General features: G+C 38.2%; 1 protein-coding gene and 1 long non-coding RNA gene across 3 annotated transcripts in view; one reads left to right on the top strand and one right to left on the bottom strand.

The window, feature by feature from the left end:
- Nucleotides 1–19,663, bottom strand: part of LOC111606153 — a 191,811-nt gene that overhangs the window by 150,061 nt on the left and 22,087 nt on the right. The gene's annotated exons all lie outside the window — the stretch shown is intronic.
- cdh20 (cadherin 20) overlaps nt 1–19,663 on the top strand; it is a 93,865-nt gene that overhangs the window by 41,319 nt on the left and 32,883 nt on the right. Inside the window, exon 1 of one of the 2 annotated variants that reach the window (XM_005810767.2) lies at nt 17,953–18,254. The exons of the other annotated variant lie outside the window; for it this stretch is intronic. The gene's annotated coding sequence lies outside the window, so the exon portion shown is untranslated. Of the gene's footprint in view, nt 1–17,952; nt 18,255–19,663 lie in introns of those variants that run through there. 2 annotated transcript variants of the gene reach the window in all.

Raw genomic sequence — 19,663 nt, forward strand, 5'->3', positions numbered from 1 at the left:
TATATATTAGTTTCTACAAGTTTTCTCAACAAAAAATCACATTAATGAAAGGGATGTGGAGATAAAATGAAGCAATGCGGCTCACTTACACTCTGGAAGATTAAATCTGTTTTGGTTGATTATGCTCTTTTTAAGTTTTATGTCTTTGAACAAAAAGTCCATCTGAATTTTGAGTTGTGATTGAAGACCAATCGTTTTAACTGTAGAGCATGCAGACCATGTCATCTTTAATCTATTTGTAGCTTATTTTATGAACTTTAGAGTTTCATGTCAACCGCCTGGGAGCTAAATGAGCTAACCACTGAAATAAATAACCTTTCATTATCTTACGAACCTTGACAAGTTTAGTCGATGGACTCAACAGCTCATTAATATATTCCAGGTAAAAACTAAATCTTCATTTGCTGTCAAGTCCTTGTATATGAATAAACACAAACCTAAAACATGGAAAGGTTCTTTTGCGATGCCTGCCACTACATGCAGTAAGATTAGACACCTGCATGTTTGCCTTTGAAGAGAAAACAATATCTCAAGGTTTGGATATCTTATAGAGGTGAAAATGGAAAGTTTTTTGTTTAACTCAACAAACCAGACAGTCATGGAAGAGAGGATAAAAGAAAGATGTTGAAAGAGAGTTCAGAAGTTTCTTTATGGTAAACGTTTAGAATTGGGTGAGACAAGGTGGAGGCAGTATCATGATGCGGAGATGTGTCTTCAAAGCAGGTTTAAGCTTTCATATGTTCACTTTGTAGTTATTTTTAAAAAAGGTGATTTTTGTGTTTTTAATGCAGTTTTTGTGTAATGTTTGATATAAAAGTGCCTTGTTTTTGAGATTTGATTTCAGGGTCAGCATTTGTGTTTGTGAGGCTTTTTACATAAGCACATACAATCATAGTAATATAATTTATCTCTAAAAAAAAAGATACTGCATCTTACAATACTTTTTATTGCAACGTTTTAAGCACTATGATGCATAATCCTTCAATTATTTGTACTATACTCTAAGAAGTTTAGGTCAGAATTAGTGCTAACCACTAAATTAACCCTATATTATTGATATTAACGGCCGCAATGAAAATATACAAACCACCTAATTTAGGTAAACTGACTCACCTTGAAGGTACAGTATGTAACTTTCATAAAAAATATTTTTTCTACATATTTGGTGAAACTATCAAGACAGTATGGGACAGAAAATCAAGCTGAGACAACCAATCAGAGCCTCCTTCAAAAATGGCGCCGGCTCAGCTGGCTGCCTGCAGACGCAGCTCCCGTCGTGTGTGTGTTAATCTGTGTATAAAAATTCTTGCTGTAAATGCGAAATAATTTCCCTGTTGGGATGAATAAAGTAATTCTTCTTCTTAGTGATGTTACCACAATACAGGTTTGTCCACAACAGCATAGTCAGTTGTGAATGCTAAGGCTAGTTAGCATGACCATCAATAACAAAGAGTTGTTTCTCTGCCATTAGCACATTTAGCTGCGTGTTCACAAGGTTGATTGACAGCGCTAAGACCCGACTCCTGGCTCTGATTGGCTGTTTTGGTGCATTTATTACGACAGCAATAGTAGCTCAGGGAGGAAGTGGAGGATGTTATTTTTTAAATAGATTATCTTTCTCATATTGTGACATGGCAACAGTTTTAATAAACATGTTAAAAAAAACATATTACATACTGCAGCTTTAAAGGAGAAATCTGAATTTCTCTGTAGCTTGATGTCAAGTTCATATGTAGAAACCAGGTTCAAAGATGGATGCAGCATCATAGCCGTGCCGTTATATATAATAGGATTAGACGGCCACATATTAGCCATGTATCTTCTCCTTTGAGAGACACTGATCTCAGTGGCAGCCGCCGCCGCCGCAGCGTTTCCGTACCTGCTGGTGGCAGGCACAACCGCACGGAAGAGAACGGTCAGCATTCAGCCATTTTACTACCTTAAATTCAATTTGCTGGCCTTTAATTCTGTTTTAAATTACTTTTTTTTTAAGTGCATAAAGATAAAGATCTTTTTTAATTAAGAAGAATGACTCTGCTGTTTAGGTCAGACTTTGAATATAAACAAGAGCAGAAACCCAAGGAAGGTCGCTCATCTGAACAAAACAAACACAATGCTGCTAATTAGAAATGTAACAAAAGCGCCATCAGAAGCTTGACAAAACTGGGAAAAAGTATTTCTTCTGTTTTTTGTTTTCAGCAGCTGAATGTTTGGATCAAACAAATTGAGAACATTCAAAAATCTTGATACTAAATGAAAAAGTAATCGTCCTCTTGCCAAATCGTTAATTATATGTAATTAAACACATATTTTTTGTTCAGAAACTCAAACTTCACTCAAACACTGATGGTGTGGGAAACTTGAATCCTACTTTCTTTTCTAAAAAAAAAAAAGAAAAAAATTATGTTAAGCTCAAATTCATATTAAGCTCAGAAAAAATCTAAATTAACTTCTCTGAGCGGCCCAGTCAAAGTATATGTTTAAATCCAACAGAGATGCTTTAATATGATTTTAAGGAGGTGTCAAAGTCCTGAGGTATTCAACAATACAGGAAACGTGGGTCACAGTGATCATAGAGACTCATTGCCAGTTGTCGTAAACAGTTGACGATTGTTCCTGATCCATAAGGGCAGATCTATTCAGTGTAATTCTATGCTTTGTGCCCTGAGTGATGTTGTGCTTTATTATTTATTTTACATTATATCCAGAATTAATTGCACTTTCTAAACCATTTAAAAAAGGGGTTTTGTTGTTCATTTTTACATGTCAAAGGTAGTCAAGTCATTGTTTTAGTCAGTTTCAGTTTATTATTTATTTTAGGTTTGGACAAAAAACAAAATCTTACCAAGTATTTTTGTCCAGTTTCTAGTGTAAATATCTTATTTCACTTAAAATAGGACAAAACTAACTCATATGTAACCTTTCAGGAAGATAAAAGGGCCTGTTTTAAGTCAATAAATCCTTAATATTGATAATAAAAAAAGTTCTTGTTCCACTGCTAGATTATTTCACTTACAACATGGAAAAAATGTCTTGTTATAAGTGAATTTATCTGCCAGTGGAACAAGAACCTTTTCACCAATATTAAGGAATTACTGACTTAAAACAAGCTCCTATTTCTTGCTGAAAAGATGAAACTAACTTACGAAGAACTTTTTTCAAGTGTGATAAAATATTTGAACTAGAAACTGGACAAAAACATTTGTGAAGATATTGTTTCTTTTGCAGTGTTGCTGTTATACTAATAATTAAATTTATTTTTACATGTTTGACCAAGTAGCTTGTTACTCAAGCTACTGGTGTATTTAAGTATGTTATACTGGTGCAGAGTTATCACATTTATAATTTAGTACATTTATGAAACATTGCAAGTTAATTAAGCATTGACTTTCTGTATCAGTCGATACTAAACCTCAAATATCGGTATTGGCATCGGAAGTGAAAAAAGTGGATCAGTGCATCCCTACTGTCATTATCCGATATTAAAGTTTGCTTGGTGATCTAAAATGTTTACATGTAATAAAACAGCAACGAAGGAAGAAATCTGTAGAGGAACAAATACTAACGTAAGGATGCTAACTAAGAGTTAGCATCTTTTCGATGCAACAAAGCTCTCTAGTCACAGCACTGTTCTTCTGTTTTAAGCTTCATAATAATATCATGGGAGCAGAAAATGAATTCCTTCGTAGCTCGTAGTGATTTATGCCGCCTGACTGAGCAGGAGGAAATTTAGTTTCTTATTCAAGGACACTGCTGGAGCACATGTGGCAGTTGATGGACGTGAATCCAACCTGTGAGCAGACAAGTTCTTTAAAAGGGAGAGCTGATGCGGAGGGGGAGATAATCTCATCAATGAAGGGAAAGGTCAGCCAAAAGGAGAGCTGAGATGGATCACATTTCATACCATTTACAAAGTTTGGAGACTATTTTTTTACTGTTTGCTGGAGATTAACAACATTACTGCAACATCGAAGCTTCAAATAGTAAAGAATGTTGAATTTCTGCAGCCATATCTCTATAATTTTGCTCATTCGCTGGTTATTAGCAGTGCTGTTTCAAACCCAATCCAATGGTCTTCCCCACAGTAATCAAGTTTATCTGTGTAGCACATTTCTGCAACAAGGCAATTCAAAGTGCTTTTTCTCATAAAAACACAAAAATAAAGTCATAAAAACATCGTAAAGCCACCAATTGAGAAACCAGAAAAAAACATATTTTGTCAAGTGCCATCATCAAAATACACCAAATATGCTGCAATCTCAAAACACAAAGTCTTACTAAGTATTTGGTCCAGTCTCTAGTGCAAATATATTCATACACTTGACTTAACTTATAGATGACTTTTCAGCAAGAAATAGGAGCTCGTTTTAAGTCAATAATTCCTTAATATTGATGAAAATGTTCTAGTTTGCTGGCAAGTCATTTCACTGATAACACTGGAAAAATGTCTTGTTATAAGTGAGTTTATCTGGCAATGCAACAAGTAATTTTTCATCAATAACACGGAACTACTGACTTAAAACGAGCGCCTATTTCTTGCTGAAAATTTACTTGTAAGTTAGTACACTTAAAATAAGACAAAACTAAGAAAATTTGCATTACAAACTGGACCAAAAATACTTTGAGATTTACTTTTTTTACAATGTTGTGGATTAAATATAATTCTGAACAGGTAGGTTTCTAGTCTTGATTTAAATTAACTCAATATTTCAGCAGTTTTCTGGAAGGTTGTTCCAGATTTGTGGTGCATAGAAGCTGAATGCTACTTCTCCATGAACCAGAACCAGAAGACCAGTTGCCGATAATTTTACTTTTATCCATGATGGACACAAAAAGCTAGCTAGCAAGTAAATATATAATAGCAACAACTGAGCGGTAGCCTCAACCGTTTCGAGTCAGTGAACACAATGAAGATGTTTCATCTCTGCACAGACATACTGTCGTTTGAGTGACTCAAAAATTTGTCTGTCAGAAAAGTCCAGTGAGAAAAAAAATACCTAGAATATACGAGATTAAATAATCCTGCCACAGCAAAACTTAAAACATATTTAATGGCAACTCACTTTTCATATGAATTTAAGATATGTTAAGGCCTTAACTTTAGATACAGAAATTAAAGATTTCATTGAGACTCTTTAAAACTCCAGTGAAAACAACATTTTACATATTTGTTGTATCCAGTAGGCGGGTCTTAGCGCTGTCAATCATGCCCAGAAGAGCTTGTCATGAATGCCAAGGCTAGGTGTCATGGTCACGGTGGATAAACGGTTTTCCTGTAACTGTAACTTGTTTCTCTGCCGTTAGCAAATTTAGCACGAGGTTTACGAGGATGATTGACAGCGCTAAGGACGCCTCCTGGTTCTGATTGGTTGTTTTTGTTGCATTTCTTCAGACAGCAGTAATAGCTGATCGAAAAGGTCTCCACATGCTGATAGTTTTAACAAATATCTAAAAAACATGTTTTATAAAAGCAGCATACTGCAGCTTAAAGGATGCTAACTGTCAACCACACCAGCTTGACTTTAAGCCTTTATTGGCTTAAAGGCACCAAACGCGCCGGTAGGTAAAGGTTCTTGCTTGTCTCCAAGATTTTCTTTCAATTAGAAGAAAGAATTCATCAGATAAGTTGTCCAAGCTAATCCAGGTCTTGGAGTCCCAACTCCATGGTGGAGTACATCCGGTTCACTTTGCATAAAAATACTCCTTCAGGTAAAAAATATCCCTCCTGGTCAGTTCTTCCAATTATGATGTTTAAAACTGTCACATTCTGCTCCTAATACATAATGCCAAACCGACACTCTGGCTGTAGCATCTCTACTAAAATTGCAAATGTCACTTCGGTGAATGTGGATGTGTCACTTATTCCCAGGTTCTGCATAGAGGATGGATTCTGGATTAATTTTCCCGCGGATAATGCCCACATCAGTCCCAGAAGTGTCACATCTTCAAACACTTTGGCAATTACTCCCATCTACAGGCGTCTTCAGCCCGCTCTCTTCAGCATTAGTCGCTACCAAAAACACTTCCAAGAGTGTTGGGGTAGTCTTTGTCACTCTCTTAAATGAGGTATTAAAATTCCTCTTTTCTCTCTGAAGCCGTCTATCCAGCGTAATAAAGTAAGGCTCTCCGTTTGGAAACGAGCAGTGGCGACGTCGGAGGGAACAACGCCTCCGGATTCTGCAGCCCCGAATCCCGCTTTGCCGCGGAGCCGAGCGCAGCGGCGGAGTCATTAGAGCAGTTGGGGAGATGATTTCAGATCAATCTGTCAGTGGCTCCCGCGATGCCGCCCCAGTGTTGCATTAATGGGGACATTATTAAATCAGCGCGAGAAACAGGTGCCAGATTTTACTGGGAATCAAGCTGCCACTTAAACCTTTGTTTCATCCCACTCTTCCAATTTTACAAATATTTTTTCCTCTCATAGTTAAAACCCTACCAGCACTTGAAAAAGAAAATTTGATCATTTACTGAGATTCAAGATAAAAGGTTTGCACTTCAATACATGTGGAAAGAAAACAAACCATTTCATCCTGAGGTGTAATTTAAACATAAAGGCTTTATCTTTGTAACTTTTCTGAACTTCATTCCTGAGATAAAAAAAGGGAGAATCAGAGTCGGCTGAAAATGATACGTTACATCCTGATGGAACAATTTAAATGGTTTCTGAACAAGCATCCAAATTATTGAACGGGAACAGGCTTTTTTTGTGAGCTTGGATTACTCAGAAAATGTCACAGTCTCAAAGTGTTTCAGCGTGCTTTGTTATTGTGCTAAGCATGTTTTAAGACATTTATTGGTATTTCTTGTTTTTGTAAAGTTACTCCTCCCAGTTTGTTGGATAACCGTGTAGTTTATTCGTAAGTTTACTCGTTCTGCATCGGGGCTTTTGTTTCACACCTGACTCGTTTTTATGTTAATTCATTTTCAAGTAGTAATAAAAATCTTGTGCGTACAGCTTAGTAATTAACAAAATCATCAAAAGTTAATTCATTTCTGTGAATAAATTTAAAATGTTTTATGTGGACGATGGAGCACGTGACATTTTATCCAGGAGGCAATCAGTGATCCCACCCATGAGAAGGTCCTTTATTCAAGTATGATAATTGTCTGTGGCTACATAAACCACGTTCATTACATTTTATTTGTGCAAAACCATTCTTAGATAATGAGATTTTAGTCATAATGAGCTGTTTTAGGGCCTCCTGCCACTTTAAATTCAAATAAGCTGCTGCTGGTAACACAACCCAACTCAACGTTTACACTCACACGTGAAAATGGCTGCAAACAGATGAGCAATTATACAACCAAATATTTTTGGCAAAAGCATTAGTAGAGCCTCCTTCACAATCAACAAGAATTGCAGCAAGTGGTTTCTGGATGGTAAGTCAACAACAAAACTCTTGTATTTTCCAGCAGCCATTGTACAGTGCACACAGCTGTAAAACCAGCTGGCCAAACGGGCTAGGGTTCCGCTTGAGTTGCTAGGTAACAGGCCGAACTCTGCTGGGGTTGCTAGGTAACGGGCTGTGACTCAACAATCTGGATGATTTTGAAACTGCTCATTTTCTAGACACCAAAAACATTAACTTTTTGCCAAAAACTAGTTAAGTGGTTTCTTTTAAGTACTTTGTTTTTAGACGCAGTTTATACCCAAATGAAAGTAAAGAAAACATGCAAAATTCAATAAAACAGAAGTCTAATGCAGTATTGTATTGATTACAGAGTTTTTATGTTTCTTTTAGGACATTAAACAGTTTTCTGTTCCAAGTAGCAGGTATAAACCAACACGGTGGGATGCAGTTATGTGTTTTGGTGTTGAGCTTCATTTTAGGAAAACAATCTTTTCTTCTGCCTCCATCTCTCAGTTATCATTCAAGGTGTCTAACTTATTGCTCCCAAAACAGGAAACAACCTGAGAAAAACAAAAACACCTACCCTCTATTCATCAGCAGCACCTTGTCAAAGGAAACACCAGGGTAGTCTTTCAGATAAAGTGCAACAATGAGAAAGTCATGTTCTTTGGTAAAAGGGTTCACTGCATAAGTTTTACCTCTGGGTTGTGTGAGTCAAGCCACACTTTTCAGGATGTGTGAATGCAGGAACTTTGGAGGTGAGCAGGTCCTGTGAAGCTTTTAGTTGCCAGGTGACAGAGGAGTAAAATGATTCTCAGACCGAACGCGCTGCCGCAGACCCGCAGGTGGAAGGACGACCTCATAACTGTCCTAATTGATTTTTTCATGCTCCGATGGTTAACGAGGAGCCGGCCAAGATTGTGGGCGACAGCTCCATCTCCAGCGCAGCACATGTTTCACAGGAGGAATATAATGGCTGCTTGGATTCAGGGTTTTGGAGAGAGAAGTTTTTATGCATGCAGCTTCTAAATGAATCCTCGGTTCTGATAAGACAGGCTTGTTTTGGATTTGGACGTGTAGTTCCCCGTCTGATCGCCGGATCAGAATTGAACTACCAAACAAAGGAGACGTTTATTCTTGGTGTGTTTGTTTCTGGTTAACTCTGGCAGCCGATGCGTGTACCCCAACCGCATACCAAACATGCAACGCAGCGGGAACACTCCCCCTAATTGTTATTCTATTGATTCAGGGAAGTGGGGGTAGGGACTCAGTCAGACCTGATGATATGGGACACGTGCACGTACTGCTGAACAAAAGCCATCTCGCTGAGAAATACAAGATGGAAAAATGACTCTGCATTTGAAAATAATTGAATCAAAGGCTGATTTAACCCTCTCAGATGCCACATCCACTGGAACATTGGTATTTCTGGGCTTACGCCAATAAAAAAAGTGGGGATTTTGTCATTTGAATTATTTTTATTGATTAGTTTCTCATTGACCAATGACATAGTTCATTGTCATCCAACAAGACAAGCGTAAGTGTCCATTTTCCATCAAAAATATAAATTAAAGTTCATTGGTAGCCTAATAATAAATTGCTCTTGTCATTTTAAATATTTCCAGACAGTATTTGAAGCTATTTTCAAAATATTTTCCATCACTAAATTATAGGATTTGTTTCAAAGTTGAATGTCCAACCCAGTGGTCATCAGAACATTTTTTTTTTTGAGACAACGAAAAGTAAAACCAGAAAAAAAAATAAGACAATTTGAAATAAAGTTTAATTATTTAGTGCTAGCATGCAAAGAGGAAAAAATGATCTATAAGCATTGTATAGCTTATTTTTGATTTCATATTTAATTTATTTTCTTTCATTTTTTACTTTTATGTTATTTATGAATATAAAATCATTTTTTCCTTTTATTTTAATGCTGAAATGGAGGAAAAAGTAGCGTTTTTGCTCTGTCATCTTGGGATGATAGCTTTCATTGTCAGAGACTTTAGTTGTTTTTGTTAGTTGCGTTTAAATAATGAAACGGGGCATAATTTACCAGACGGAAGAGTTTAATAATTCAAACATGTTTCGTGTTAATCTGTGTTTCTTGCTTGCATCAGTCACAACATTTGCGCTGCTTCAGAAGTTAACTCCCGCCTTTCATTTGGGATTCAGCTGCAGAGATGGGGGTCACAGGAACAGAGCGGAGCAGCGGTTATAAGAAACGACAGAGCAGGGAGGGGTAAATATCAGAGCAAGATGTGCTGCTCCTTAGGTTTGTGGTCCTGCCGCTTCAAGGCACCACGTCTCCTCTGCTCCTGTCAGCTCATCAAGGCCACATCCCAGCCGATCCCTGCTGGAATACCGCATCAAACAGCCCGGGGAGCCTTTTATCCTAAACAGAACGCCGCCTCGTGTCACGGCGCCGGCTCCTCCACCAGTGGCACGCGGATGGCGGAGTTTAACGCAGCGGAGAGAAAGTCAATAACCCTGCTGAGGTGGCGGAGCTCAGACATGAGAGGGGAAACGGTGAAAAGGTCGGCAGGGTAAATGATATCCTGAAGGTTGACAAAGACAGAAGCACAACTGGGGGGGCGGGTCAGACGAAGCCAAGCCAAGCTAATGTCCAAGGTCACTCTTTTAAGACAAAAAACCCCCCACCAGAACTTGGGGTTGTGATAAAAAGGACTTTGACTCAGAGTTGCCAAGATCTCACAAGCCAAATTTTATCAAGAACCATAAAATATATATTAATTTTCAGTGACAGCATGCCAGGATCTTACCTCCTGTAGAAAACAGACTGACTTCAGTTCAAATGATGAACTCTGTATGAAAGAGTTAAGCTAATAAGTAACAACTGAAGCAAACCACTCCTTGCCACTACATAGGCTAAATCAAAAACTAGCTAACTGCTACTCAAATATACAATTAGCTAACTATTCCCTAAACTAATTGTTACTGAAGCTAATTTCCACTTAAACTCCATCTGTGATTTAGGTGAACAACCGATCAACCTCATCGTTATTCAAGCTAAAAGTTAACAAGCTAACATCTATTTAAGCTAATTGTTACTCAAGCTGACAGTTGCTTATGCTGAAAGCTGGCAGGATTTACATTTACTTGAACTTATCGTTTCTTACGCTAACAGCTGCTAATGCTAAAAATTGACTGGTTAACATCTACTTTCATTCATTCATAAAGGAAATACAAAGCTCATAAACAGTACTACAATATCTAATAAAAATAGATATATTAAAAGATTTAAATTCTAGTTGAAGTTGTTACTCAACCTAACAGTTGCTGATGCTAAAAGTTGACAGAATCACATCTACCTCGGCTAATTGTTACTCAAGCTAACTGTTGCTAACACTAAAAGTTGACAGACTAATACACATGACTTGACCACCTTATCACCACTTTTTAAATTGTTTTACGCTGCATTTAACAACAATTGTACCCAAATACACCACAAACAGAGAACCTGAAGCCATGCTACTTACATCCTTAGCCAACTCTTACTGCAGTCCAGGCAGTCCTCCCAGAAATAACCACTGCTTTAACAACAGATTTGCAACATATTGTGCTGCCCGAAAGTAAATTGTCCAATTTTTCTAACCAAAGGTTCTTTGTCTGCACACAAGAAAAATATATTTTGAGATTATATCTAGCCCAGAATGAGTCACAGCCAAGAGGTAGCAGTATATGCTCAGCAATCCAGAACAACAGATATAGTTCAACTTTATGGCACAGATAACAGTTTTATAAGAAAGTAATGATGGTTAAAATACTTAAAACAACTCTCTCAGTAAACCACTTGTAGTTAGATGCAGCAATTTGTATGTTTTATACTTATTTCTTTAACAAAAACTAACAGCATATAAAGCAATTCTTGCAATAGAAAACTGAACTATTGCACTGATTCAACAGCAGCACAACTTTATTTTTATTTGTATTGATATGAAACCATTTTCTTTTGTTTAAAGGTATGGTCAGATAAAGAGCACAGTGTTGATGAGGCTGCCCTTTGGATGCAACCGATTTGTTTTTAAAGGTTATTAACCCCATGGAAGAAACATAAATACTTGACAAATCGTCTGATGCTGAAGTGTTATTCTACCTTTGGAGATGAAATATCTCATCAGCCCCAACTTTAATGAGACAACGCTTATATGCATTGTTTTACATTAGTGCTCCAATTTGATTACAAATGCGTTTGCGTCTCTCAATTGCTTGAGAATTAAAAAAAAAACAATAGCATGCGTGCCCTGTGGCACTGCTGGTGTTTCACAATTAAGGCCAACCATGTTATATTTATCTTTTCACCAATTACTGTAAAGGTTACGGAAACTTTACTTGTTTTCTTCTGGGCTTTTCCATCAACAAAGATGCAATGACTTCCCAATCTAATTTTCCTTTGTTGCGACTCTCAGCCAAAAACACAGACATGAAAAGCCTGAACTGTGGATCCCAAAGACACAGAGTAGCTCTTTGTACCCCAGCTTGTTCTGCTGCATGCCATTTTTAATCTTGGGCAGAAGGGAAGAGAGCTGCTGCTCTTATCTTAGATGACATGGAGGCTTTGCTCCCTCTCTCTGGGGCTCTCTCGTCTTGCTCTTCTGAAACCTAACCCTCTTTTATGCTCTTCCCTCTTGGTGGTTTGGTGGCAAAGAGATACAGCGAATGAGACTGGCTAACTTTTGTTTAGCTTATTCCATCTGAAGTCTGTTACATGATACAGGGTGTGAAGAGGCCGGGTGTTGCCTTTCTGTGGTAAATTGTGTGCTTGCTAACTCCTGTTGATACTCTTAGCTCTTCTTTTATTGCCCAGGGCCGGTGGAAGCTTATTCAGCAGGAAAAGAGAAGTTATGATTTGGAAAATAAATTACTGCTCCTTATTCCACATTTCTGAAATGTTAAAAATTCATGCAGGTCCTGGCAATAAAGGGAGGTTTTATAGTGCTGTGAAAAGATTTTTATCCACAGACTACTTTGTCTTCACTTTCTGTCACATAGAAATGTTTCAGATTACCCAACAGTAGGGGTTGAACCAATTAGTCGACTAGTCGACTAGTCGACTCTAGGACGTCTCGCGAGTTTTTACATTTCATGTCGACTAGTCGCAGTCATGTGATTGCCGGTGGTGACAGCCTGTGCTGATCTGACAGCACAGTATAGGTCACAAGACACAAGAAAAATAAGTTAATATATTAGTTTAAATGATATGTAGATGGATGCATATTTGTGGTTTTACAGTGTTTTTAAAAGGAGATGGAGTTGCAGCTGCAGTCCACTACAAAACACGAGCCGTCTAAAACTCGCCCCCTTCCCGCTAAGGATGTCACTTAGCCGGCTCGCGAGTGTCTTTGTCACGACGATCTAACTAATACATTATGATGTTATGTTGCTGATTAAATAAAGATCTGCGGTAATGACAGCTGTTGATTTAGGTTGAACGGTTTACGATAACTTTAGTCTATAATGTCCAAATGAAGTGAAAATTTATGAACTTAGCGTTATTTATTTTATTTATAGCTGTAGGAGAGGAAGGGGAGGAGGTGGAGGACGTGCCCGATCAGAGCGAGCCGGTGACCGGGAAAAAAGTCAGACGTGAAGAAGATTTTTTGCAACTTTTTGGGCCACATTACCAGAGTTACAGGGGATCAGCAGCACACAGCACCACTGCTGCCGAAGAAATCCTTGATTTTTTTTTCGCTACCGCAGATCCCCACCATGGCGAACCCGCTGCAGTGGTGGGCCAGCAACCAGGGCAGATTTCCCAGTCTGGCAAACCTCAGCAGAAAATATTTAGCTGTTCCGGCAACCAGCACTCCCAGCGAGAGGATTTTCTCTCTCGCTGGGAATACCATTACGAGAAAGCGGGCAAGCCTTCATCCGGCTCATGTTGATGCCCTTGTTTTCCTACATGTCAACCAAGAAAAAACCCCAACAACTCTTAGCGAAGAGAATATTGACAGCGAGTGAACTTTATTTACCCCCCCACCCCCCTCGCCCCCCTGCCACCTCTTTTTATTGTTTTTACATGCCATCTAAAAGATGTGCGTTTCCTTTTGAATGTTGGTTTCCCAGCAACTTATTATTTATCATAAACTATCCCGATGTTTTGTTGTTTCACTTGTTGCTGTTCTGTGTAAATGCCGTATTTTTCCGTGAAAACGGGTAATAAAGCCTGTACGTTACTCCAAAGCTTTGCGTCTTGCGTTGCTATGACGTCACAACGACTAGTCAACTCGACATTGACTCGACTTTTATCATGTTGACGTTGACTAGAAAATATCTTAAATCGTTCAATCTGCTGAGTCAGCAGAGCTTCCTGCCGCGCATCGGGCGGAGGAGAAGCAGGTGGTTTCGTTGAATTCAGCTGTAACCAAACGGGATCCGTTCATAACAAGTTTGGCTTGTGATGTTCCAAAAGCTCCATGTAGTCAGTGTGATAATTTGACTCCTATAGTAACTATCCAGAGATCATCAGCGTCAGCCGGTGTTTAGAAAAAAAAAGTCAGACCCGACTTTGTGCAACAAACTTTTCCCCGCTGCTCACGAAGAATCTCCATAATAGACTTAGTAAAAGCAGGAGAAGGGGAGAGTGTGGTGTGTGTGTGTGTGTGGGGGGGGGTGTCAATATTTGCCGTGAAAATAGCTAATAAAGCCTCCAAGTAGTTGTGAAGGGTTTTTGCGCTTACGTCACTATGACGTCACCGCGACTAGTCGACATCGACTCGACTATTATCATGATGTAGTCGACCTTAAAAAATATGTAGTCGTTCAACCCCTACCCAACAGTTTTACGTGGAAATGGAAAATACCATTTTCTAATAATCTATTTATTCACTAAGAGGGAAAAAATCACTCAAAACAACCTGGTCTTATGTTAAAAAATAACTGCCCCATTTTGATGAACAACTTACTGCATGACAAAGAAAATCACTTAAAGAAAACCTTGATAACGTCATAAAACAGGCTAAAATATCTCAAAACCTGATATATATCCCAAAATAGATGAGAAGTAAAGCTTATTTTCCATTACTAATTTGTGCAAAACTTTTGTCAATATTCCATTGACGCCTAAAAAAAATAAAATTTGCAATTGCTATGTTTCCATTAAAGAAGAAACACAATTAAATCACACGCAAGTACATTTGTTTGCAACTTTCTGTTTTCTTCTTCTTCGTGGCTTGCACCAGTGGCAACATCCGGTTGTTGATCATGTGATGCAAAAAGAAGTGTTTCCATTGAAGTTTTCCAAAATAAACCAAAAAAAAACCCCACCTCATCCTAGCGACAAAACTTTTTAACAAACGAAGAACGAGTGGGGGGGTTTTTTTCAGAATTGAAAAGCAGCTGATTTTTGAAATGTCAAGTTTGTCGATGGGAATGCAGCTAGTGACATCCATCACTCCAGAATGGATTATATATTTCTAAAGTTTTGAAACTACACAGTGAGCCAATGTCCAGTTATGTACAGGAGCATGTTTTAAGTCAATATTGATGAAAAAGTACTTGTTCAATTGGCAAACGTCTTGTAACAAGTGAAAAACATCTGTCAGTGGAATTAGAATTTTCTATCTCAAAAATAAGTTATTTTCTTAAAACAAGCTCCTATATCTTGTAGAAAAGTCAGTTTTGTCTTACTTGAAGTATACTAAGTTATACTTGGTAGGTCTTTGTGTTTTTGCAGTGTGCATAAAGTATTATTCTAATGTCATACATAAGAGAAAGTGGAGGCAAATGTCATGAAATACTTCTTGTAAACCAATCATTACCTCTATGTAGGTCTAACAGGCATGTAATGTGCTTTTCACTCGATTGTCGGGAGTTGCGATAAAATCTTCTTGTAGGTGTCGAAACAAGTTTGGCCTTTATAAACCGACTTAAGAAGAGGCGTATTTGGATCCCTAAAACATCCTGCCAAACCAAAGTCCAGAAACATGCAGAACACAAGTGTATCCAATCTATTTCTACGCCATATCCAAGCTTTTGTGCCGAGGCCTGAAGGGACTTGTTTTCCAAACGCCTGCAACTATAAAAGACTTAACTGAGAGAGGCGCTTCCATGAGTCCAATGGGTTCAATTTGTTCTGCTAATCATTACCAGCTTCTCCGCCGCAGTAATGGGAGGTGTCGTTCAATGAGCTTCAATGCCACTCTTTGCATGGACGGTCCAGACAAAGAGGGAGCCCCCTGCCTTTATTTTTCTCTTTTTTTTAAAGAGAGGTCCAGTCAAGCATTCACAAACAGATTGGTAACCAGTCAGGTCTTCAAATAGACAAAGGCAACAGGGTGGGCCGCAATGATGGGAGGGTGGGGCGATTGTGAAGAAGAATGACCTGCCAAATGAGAAAGAGGACTTATTGAAAGGGACAGAGTGGGAGAAAGGAAAAACATATTGAACCGATGGAGAAGCTCAACCTTTTGACCATCTGCCTCAGTGGGTGACAACAGCCTTCATCTGTATTTTTAGAGCTGTACAACACACCAAATTACTCTGTCAGAAAGATTAAGGAGAGTCAATGGGCTGTCGAGTGGAAAAACAGGGCAAAGTCATCCCAGTGTGGAAACTTTGCATGTTTGTGTCTGCAGCAACTTTATGGCGTCAAGGAAATAATTCTGAAAAATTAAAAAAAACAGAAGCCTGAGAAACAAATTGTGGAATAAAAATCTCATTTATGTTTAAACATGGTTGACTACATCTACAAAATGATTTCAATTTCATCATCCTTTTCCTCCTGTGGAGAAATTTGCAAAGGACATGACTCTGAAAACCCGTTTTTTGCTGCATTAATTCCATGATTACTTTAAAGCAGAAATGCTATTTTCTCCCTCTGAGCTAAACAAGAATCAGATCTCCATGACTAATCTCCCAGTGTGGGTATTGTATTCTGGTATGAACCTAATATTTGAGGCTTTTTCTGCAGATTTGGAAAACTAATTATGCTTTTTTCAGTAGTGAAGTGGCCAAAAATAATGCAGGTAAAAACTACTCTCAAATTCAGACATGACTTAAAAGTAGCATATAAGCTTTTCTTCTAGCCTTGGAAAAATCTGAAGAAAAGTCTGATCTAAAAATAATTTTAATATTAACTTAAGCTACTCTAGTAACATTTAGACGGCTAATAGGTATTCAGGTTAAATGTAACTAAACCAAACACTTAAATTTACTGCTAAAACCTAACACTTACACAAGCCAACATGACCTTTAAGGGTTATTTAACTTAACAATCATGCAAGCTAACAATTGCTAAAGATAAATGTTATTCAAGCTAACGTCTACTCCAGTTAACTGTTATGCAAGATCACAATTTGTGAAGTTAATGGCTATTCAACTAAATGCAACTCAAACTATTGTTTACACAAGCTAAACCTTACTTAAGCTAACAACTAATCAAGTCAAAATCTAAACCGGAAACAGATACACAAAGATACCAAGTATTCAAATTAAAGGCTATTGAAGCTAACTACTATTGCTAACAGGTACACAACCTAACACTTATAAAAGCTTGAAGCTATTCAAGGTAATTTCAACTCAGCTAACAGTTACGCAAAGGTAGAGAAGTTGATGGCTATTCAAGCTAAATGCAACTCAAACTCAAGTTACCCAAGCTAAAAGGTACTAGCTAAGTTAAGCAGGTATTCAAACTAATATCTACTCAAGCTAACTGCTACCTAGGCTAACAGTTACACAACCCAACAGGTATAAAAGCATGAAGATATTCAAGCTAATAAACTCTCAAGCTAACAGTAACACCGAGAAATATAGTTCTTTCTGGAAGACATTTCACACTTTCAAAAAACTACAACATTTGTATGCAACAGTTATCAAATATCCCCTAGAAATAAAGTTCTGTGCAGATGATTTGACACAAACTGGCAAGAATTCCCAATCCAAAACCAAATCTCAATCATCGGTAGAGCTGGACAATATGGCTGAAAAACTTATCACGATATAATCATTTCATATCAGTCGATATCAATAACTGCCGATAATAATTGAATTGTTTTTGGTTTTAAATATCTGAATTACTGGCAAACTGGTGGTGTGACCTTTTGCACAGTTTTCACTCCACACCATTTTTTATTTATTTATTTTATTTTTAAGCAATTATGACCCACAATGGCAAAACTTGAAACTGCTGCTGCGCAAGTTACTCAACAGGTCGTTGCTAGGTAACCAAAGAGAGAGTGAGTTGCTAGGTAACCAAAGAGTGAGAGAAATGAGAAATTTATTATCAGATTTATTATTTATTACTGATATTTATTGTTATTGATTTATTGTCCAGCCTTAAACATGCTAAGAACAAACAGGATTAGACAAAGAAGAAGTCATAAAGAAACAAAAATGAACTATAATGAAAAACCCAAAACTATCATAACCCTGAGTACCACCTAGAGCTTCTTTCCTCTCATTCCTCCGTCCCATCCTCGTCTGATTTTTCACCCCCACTCCTCCCCTCTCTCTGTAATTTCACCTCTGCCCTGCTGTCAGTCCCACTCCCCTCCCTCCGCTCCATCTACTTTCTCCTCCTCTCCTCTTTTCGCTGCTCGTGGTGGGAGATTGGTGGATTACGCCGGAGTAGGGGGAGAGGTTGTCGCGCTGATTGTAAAAGAGAGGGACAATAGGTCCTTTAGTCTGATTGGGTCCCCAGGTTGGCAACACCCGAGATGAGAGTGCACAGGAAGCCGCTATAGAGGCAGCATGAGAAAATGCACGTTTATTTATATGTAGATGGAGAAGAGGGGAAACTTTACCGAGAGGCTAACAAGGGAGAGCACGCATTCAAGGTGACTTTAAGAGAGATTTCATACCTTTAAGAAAAACTTCAGGCAAAGGAAGAGGAAATAAAAATTAGCAGAGGAGAAGCAGACAAGGCAGAAATAAATTTAAAAAAAGGTAAGGCACTGACTTATTTGAGTTTTGTTTTAATTTTTTTATTTTTCACAGATGCTGATGAATTTGCTTTATATGATATTAACTATCTGCAGATAAGAGGTTTGCATGCACTTTGGAAAGTTTGAGGCTTTAATTCTGAACACGTCTGCACTTTTGAGTCTTCAAACAAGCGACGGTATCTGCCTTTTACGGAGCGTCGTTTGGCATTCAGACCTCATTCCTTAGTCTGAGCCAAGGTTCTACTCTCCCAAAATGAGGACTCTCTTTTTTTCCATTTTACTGTCAAACCCATTAAAGTACAGCCTGTCTTGTAAGGAAGAAAATAAGGTACGAGATTGGCATGTGTACCCCCGCCAGAGCGTGGAGACGTTTCTTTGATATTATATCAGGGGAAGGCGGTGAAGACGGGCTTCGGGTTGAGATATCTTCACTGACATTTGCAGCGTCTGACAAAGAGCTTTAAGAGGACATGGACCTTTTTCTTTCTAAGGAGATCCAACATAATGCTGTTTAATTAGTGACACAGATTGCAAACTTTTCCAGATGACACTTATAAACGGTGACATCACTTCCATGCACCAGTGGCTGGGATGAATGCCAGTTTGTGTGATTTAATTTATACACAAATGATGACAGTTTGTTATTTCTGAACTACAGTGGCTCTCTAAACTCTGGACACTCCTCTTTTAAAGAGAGTTTAATGCAGAAAATAAAACATTGATAAACTTTTCCATCTTTAATATGGATATTTGAACTGCTGAAAAGTAGAAATTGCAACTACCTAGTTACATAAATGAGTGCACAATAAAACTAACGGTCCATTCACACCAGCTCTGTTCAGTCTAATGAATCCAACTCCAGTCCGCTAGTCTAGAAAGTCCGGTTCGTTTGGGAAGGTGTGAATGCACAATCAGACCAAAAGAAACAAGCTCTGGTCCCCCTAAAAATATTGGTCTCGATTAAGTTGCAGTGATCTCTGGTATGGTTCGGATGGTCTGGAGACCGCTCCAAAAGCAGGAAGTGGACTACAGCGCAGGGCATTGTGGGTAAATACAACCAAAATAAATGCGCTAGTGCTAGCAGGAGAAATAGCTACAACCGCTAAAATATGAATCCACTCCATTTTTATTTACATTTTGTAAAAACAGAAGTTGTGCTCAGTCTTCTTCAGACGTTTTTGTATCGTTTCCTTCAGTGGTTCTTAGTGCAGCGCCCCCACAGGCGAGGAAAGGAACAGGTTTTTGAATTAGTTTGGCTAATTTGACACTGTGCAGTTTGAAAATGAACCACAGCAGCTGAAAATGTAGCAACTTTGGTCCCTAATCAAACCGACTCTAGTGGACTATCAAGTAGGAAAACATCATAAGACTTCATCAAAACAGATTCTGATTTAATTTTAACTTTTCTAG

Source organism: Xiphophorus maculatus, chromosome 21 (assembly GCF_002775205.1).
Source record: "Xiphophorus maculatus strain JP 163 A chromosome 21, X_maculatus-5.0-male, whole genome shotgun sequence".
Taxonomy (NCBI): domain Eukaryota; kingdom Metazoa; phylum Chordata; class Actinopteri; order Cyprinodontiformes; family Poeciliidae; genus Xiphophorus; species Xiphophorus maculatus.